The sequence below is a fragment of the Etheostoma spectabile genome, chromosome 12 (assembly GCF_008692095.1).
Source record: "Etheostoma spectabile isolate EspeVRDwgs_2016 chromosome 12, UIUC_Espe_1.0, whole genome shotgun sequence".
Classification (NCBI taxonomy): domain Eukaryota; kingdom Metazoa; phylum Chordata; class Actinopteri; order Perciformes; family Percidae; genus Etheostoma; species Etheostoma spectabile.
In genome coordinates, this window is record NC_045744.1 from 21,674,991 (window position 1) to 21,680,990 (window position 6,000).

Sequence of the window (6,000 nt, forward strand, 5' to 3'; positions counted from 1 at the left end):
CAACCGATTAAGGCCGATACCGCTATAATAATAATAATAATGATATTTGGTTATTTAAAAATCTGATATTCTGATATATTGGCCGATATATACAGTATATATCTGTACACATACATACATACACACATGGGAAACGTAACTACATTTCCATACTGTGAATGTTTTTTAAAACTGAGAATCGTGTTTGAATCAAAAATCTATATTGAATTGAATTGAAAACATTTTCTGAATCACACACCCCTAGTTGCTGTACAACAGTGTCTTTTTTGATACTACCATTAGATAATCAGATATAATAAAATCCAACGCATGTTCAAAAGTGCTCAAGAGATGACAGATACAAAAAAAAAAGGACTAACTGTTGTCGTACCTAATGAACAGAACCTTACCAAATTAAAATGACCACGACAGGGATGTGAATCACGTTTGAAATATGAACGACTTCATTTATTCATCATTAAACCTGTCATGCAGTATCATAATTGTGTCCTGCTCTGCCTAATGAGCAGGACACAATATCTCACACAATGAGACAGATACAACCTGGGATGCTCTCACGTAAATAACCACACTGTCGTCCATTCAGAGTCTTTTACAGCCTATAAAATGCTGCCTATTGCAAACACTTTGACTTGTTAACCAGCATTTGGCCCTCGCCGTGTGATGAACACAGCCCATTCAGTTCGACTGTTAATTCACAAAAAGGACAAACATAATAATGTGACATTAAATTCCCAAGATATATCGCTTTTTTTGCTTTATGTAACTTATTTTTCAGCTGTTCTCAGTACTGGTAAAAACAACCCACAATGTTCCAACTTTTCCATAGTGTATGGCAACCCTGCATAAGGTACTGTCAGTTACAGCAGTCAGACGTGCATATATTCATTCCCAGTTGTCTGAAGGGGATGTTTCATAAGTGCAAAAGCCACAATGAGAAGCGGTTAAAGGAAATTGTCATCCTGAAGCAAAAAAATAATTCCATGAGTAAAAAACACAAATGGAGTGGAACTAGGAGTGGAAGAGTAGGCCTAACAGGCCGTTCAGACAGAACTTGTAGTGTCGTATTAGTCTAAGTGTCAGCAACTCATCGTGTTCACACGAGATGTGTTGTCTAGGCAGCATATCAAAACCAAGAGCTGTGAAAGTAGCAACAGGAATTCACTCTGACACCACAAGTGACTCACCAACTAGCTAATGTATTGAAATAGTTTGAAGAAGGTCAGAGACAAACTGTTCTCGAAAAAACTGCACTCCAGAAAAAGCAACCAAAGAGCTTACACATAGAGCAGATTACTGTGATCAGCACAGCTATTTAGGTCTTATTCCTTCATTGTCTTCATGAATCCATCTCATTCATTCATTGTCTTCATAGGCATTAATCCATCTTTCTTCGTGGTGACACGGGCAAACCCTGAGGTCAGCTACGGAGTTAGGCAGGTAACACGTGAGAAACCAGCCTGGTCTCACAGAACTCTGTGAAATGATCACAAACTGTTGCATTACGTGGTGGCGGTGGCACGGAATCAGAGGTTAAACTGGGCCGGAGCGCACCGGAGCGTAGCTCCGCCTCCTCAGGTCCACAAGCTTCTTTATGAGGCAAGTGTTGGTCCTTGCAGCCATGCACTTGATGAATTCATCTGCGACTACATCCAGGTTCCAATTGCGTGACACACTCTTGTGACCGTTCAACACAGCAACATGATTCGTCTCGCAGTGTTTTGGGGTGTCCTATGATACAATTTGGGGGATGTCAGTAGCTCAGTCCGTGGGGACTTGGGTTGGGAACTGGAGGGTCACTGGTTCAACTCCCCGTACAGAGTAAAGTACGGCGTAACTGGAGAGATGCCAGTTCACCTCCAGGAGCACAGCTTCGTTTATCACAATCATTTATTTGTCATTATAAATGATTCTGATAAATGAATAATTAAAAAAAAAAAAGAATATACTGTATATATATACCGATAGAATGCCTAATATCGGCCGATAATATCGGCCCGCCAATAATATCGGCCCGCCGATATATCGGTCAGGCTCTTCACAGCACTAGTAAAAAATAGTAGTAAAGTAAGTGAATTGTAAAGTATTTCTTTTTGTTTGGATAACTACCTACCTACACATTAATACTGGAAAAAGAAACCCTTTGGTGTAAAAACACATTAAGTAACTTTACGGCGCAATTTTGAATGATGACCATTCACCGTAAATAAGGGCTCCCCCTCCCGACAAAAGCCAATTCAACCACTGCACCGACTGTGTGGAAAGTCCGTGTGGCCACCACGGAAAACAAGTGAGTAGTATGAAAGCCCAGAAGGAGCCGTGTTCATTTCATGGAATTCGGTGAGATTAAGTTGAAGAAACATTACAAGACCGCCTGTTAATTTTAGCACTCAACATTTGATGGATACTACTTCTGAGAACAGTCGTGTGTTTCAAAATGGGAAAACCCGTAACAGTGTTCTGTCTGTACGTAATGTAAGAGTATCCAAAGGTGGACGACAGCAGCCTATTTGAGGTATGCTTGAGAACCATGATGTCATTGTGTGCATGCTTTACCCCGTAGAGTACTATTTAAGAGAAGCACACAGTCAGAAAAGGTTTCTAGGCTGGGGTTGTCAGCAAAGAATTAGACTTGTGTTAACATACATTATAACAACAATAATAAAAATAGATGTAATGTCAAATGGCAAATGAGTCATTGTCCTAGCAGCACACACACACAAAAACACATTTAATACTCAAAAGCAACTTGCCTTTCAGAAGGAAATGTCCCACTTTACTCTGAATAATCCGCAGACCTCACTGTGACTGTGTACTGGAACTAGACCGGTTTGGTTTCCTTGTCTGTTTTTAGGAGGCGTGTCATTGGCTCCTGTCTAGTGTGGCCCTGTGATGTCATTTCATTATTACCATCATTGTAATAAATGCCAATAAAAATGCATTTGACTCGATTGGCGCACCACACATAATGTATTTGACCCCCTTTACTAAGTTATGAATCACTTTGTGTAGCCGTGGATTAATAGATAAGACTACATCATTATGATGAATGCCGAGGATATAGAGCATCATGGGACCAGTCCACGCTGTTAAAAACGAAGTGAAGGTAGGTGATGTACTGTAGGCCAAATTGGGTTAGTTTAGTAATTTTATAATAGTTTTTATTTTTTTATTTTATGGGCCCTTGGAATTGTCCTAACTTCTTCCCCCTATACGGCTCCCATGACTATAGACCATGACTGACTGTCCTTCACATGTTGAGTGGGAATATAATAATACAAAATGTGTCCTTTTCCCGAGTTGACACTCTGCCCACACCGTTATCATTACCAGTTGGTCTCCTTGAATTAGAAACATGCTGGGCTCTTCTGTCCTCTCATCCTCAGCCACAGGCGACAACTGACGCAAGCTCCTCTGATCTCACAACTTCTCACTGAGGCGGAAGACACTGAGTGCACGTCGTCCCCCACCGAAGATTACTGCAGCACACAGCACTTCACTTCTGACATCATCACATGAGCCTTTTTTTTTTTAACATTTTGATCCCAAGCTATAGGGCTAATTATTCGGCATTGTAGAAACCGTATGTGTGCGCAGTTCTGTGGCTTTCCTCCATAGCAACCCTCCATCCAGCTGTGCTAGTGCCGTCTGCATGACAGCATGTTCAATCTGACAGCATCACAAGGTATTAGCCTACAGCATGTTGGGGGACCCCCCCCCCCCAGTTATGGTGGCTGTATGTCATGTCACATCACATTTCCGACCATGGACGGTAGTGTGGCTTACAAAGCTACTGACGCAAACCCATCTGTATTTTAGGTGATTATTCAAGACCTCCCTGCTAATTTAGACCACTGCACCTCGGTTGAAAATTATTTGGCTTCTTGTCATCACTTATTTCTCCGACCAAAAAACAACAACCGGGCGGCATAGCGAGCTATCACACAGCTTCAATCAATCCAGAAACTTTAACTTTCATTTTAAATGAACGTGGTTCGTTATTAGCTTGATGTTCTTAGACGAATTTCCGAGGACTCACTCGGAAGATTTTTCGCCATGTTTCATGGGTTTATTAGGTGTGTTACACTTGGTAAATTAGCAAGGACATATTAAATTGGCCAGAAATTTGAGAGGCAACAGCAGCGTGCATCTCCCCACGCGCGAGAACGGCACGTAAAGGGCTGCCGCCGAGGCTTTCATCCACGCCAATGCAGCCGCGAGCCAAACTAACGTGAAGCATACGGCCGTTAATGATGGCCGTAACATTACAGAACGCCGTTTTTAAGGGACACTTCATCACCGGTGGTCCCTCTTACCGGTGTGAGTCATTTCATCAACAGGCAGCGGTCGTAGGCTGCTGATAAGCTGTTGAATTCTGAACCCGCCAACCTGAATGTATCAATACACGGTTTAAAGCTCAGCTTACCTTTACTGTGTCAGGTCTTCACACCATCGCTGAACGGAGCACCGGCGGCTAAATCCAAAAGCACGTCCGTTTCTGGAAGCAAGGCGAACACAACAGAGAGTCACTGGTGGAATGCGCGCGTGTGTGTGCGTCTGTGCGCGCGCGTGCGTGCGTGTATAAGTGTGTCTGTGTGTTTGTGTGCGTGCGTGTGTGCGTGCGTGTGTGTGAGAAAGTGGCACAAGGCTGTGGTCCGTGTACTGCAGAAAGTTTACCGAGGTTAGCCAGAATGACACCGGAAGCCAGGCGATTTTGCTTTACAAAATAAAAGCAGACAGTTCTAGTGTGGCTATGGAATGGAAAACACAACACAAGGAAACGGAACTGGTCAACTAAATTACATTCTCTATGTGCTTAAACACATAATGTATTTAATATCAAATCACACGTAGCCTATTGCATGTCCTCACTGGCACTCACCTTATCTTCTGACTTCAGTCAGTCAGTCTTATCTGTTAGATGGGCTTCAGTAGTCTGTTGTCTAATGTGTTGTAGTAGGTATACTGTACTGTATAGGCTATGTATGGGCCAAGATGGGCCTGGGGATGCCTGCCTACATCATAGTCTGGTGTCTGGGTGCCCTCCCACAGGAAATTCAAAGACTTAATTTCCTGCATTCTGATGCACCAATTTATGAAATATCTTTATTAAGCCTACAAAATAAAAAAAAACAGACGAAAATTCACAATATATCAAAATTATAATGGAAAGTATGTTACGTGCCATTGCCCATTTTTAATTGGGTAGGCTATATGGAAATCCTGGTGTTTTTTAAGTGGGTATAGCCCGACTGCGTATACCTGTGTATCATGTAGACTACACCACTGGTAGTGTCAGTCTACGTAGGCCTACCTTTCAGCAACAATTCCACCTTGTCGATGGTCCAAGCAAATACATCCCTCGTCTTACTTTTTGCCTTTGTTGTTCTTTCTCCAAAGTATTTTTTGTAACGGACAATCTTCTTCCTTTTTACACCGGCATATGTGTCACTGGTTACACGTGTTAATGTAGTCTTATAATACATCCAGCCAGAGCCAGAAGGGAGCTTAATATGGACGGAGATTAGCTCGTGGATGTGGTGTAGCTAGTGGTGTGGATGTACTGTAGCCTGAGGTGTGGTTACGGTAGATCAATCCTCCAGGGGACCATCATGCAGCACGTGGCCTACCAGATTTGTCTCATGTAGGATACTATGTTGACACATAGGCCTAGTGCAATTAGTTTGAAACAGGCCTATTAATAACAGCATACCTATGGCCTTCAACATGAATTTCTATAAATCTTCATAAAATTGAAAGAGACGTGCGGTCACACATGATTATTGTGAGTGATGTACAGTAGGCTACAACTGTACTCCATTTTTGTGCTCCAGGTTTGCTGGTTCCATTAGTACTGTATGCAATAATTTGAGTAAAAGGAATTGACATCTACATATCGCAAGTCAAATAATAAAAGGTAATCAACTACATTCGTAGCCTGACATCAACAATAACACAAGATCCCTCTACAAGACCATGTACATTAAGATTAGGGGAAAA

The 6,000-nt window shown here is 42.1% G+C and overlaps 1 protein-coding gene across 5 annotated transcripts in view; it reads right to left on the reverse strand.

Annotated features, from left to right (window-relative positions):
- LOC116699625 (disks large-associated protein 1) overlaps nt 1–4,595 on the reverse strand; it is a 94,501-nt gene extending 89,906 nt beyond the window's left edge. For 3 of the 5 annotated variants that reach the window (XM_032532292.1, XM_032532291.1, XM_032532289.1), the window contains exon 1: nt 4,427–4,594. The gene's annotated coding sequence lies outside the window, so the exon portion shown is untranslated. Of the gene's footprint in view, nt 1–4,426 lie in introns of all 5 variants that reach the window. The other 2 variants (XM_032532294.1, XM_032532295.1) reach the window with 2 other exon arrangements.
- Between the last annotated feature and the right edge of the window lie 1,405 nt (nt 4,596–6,000).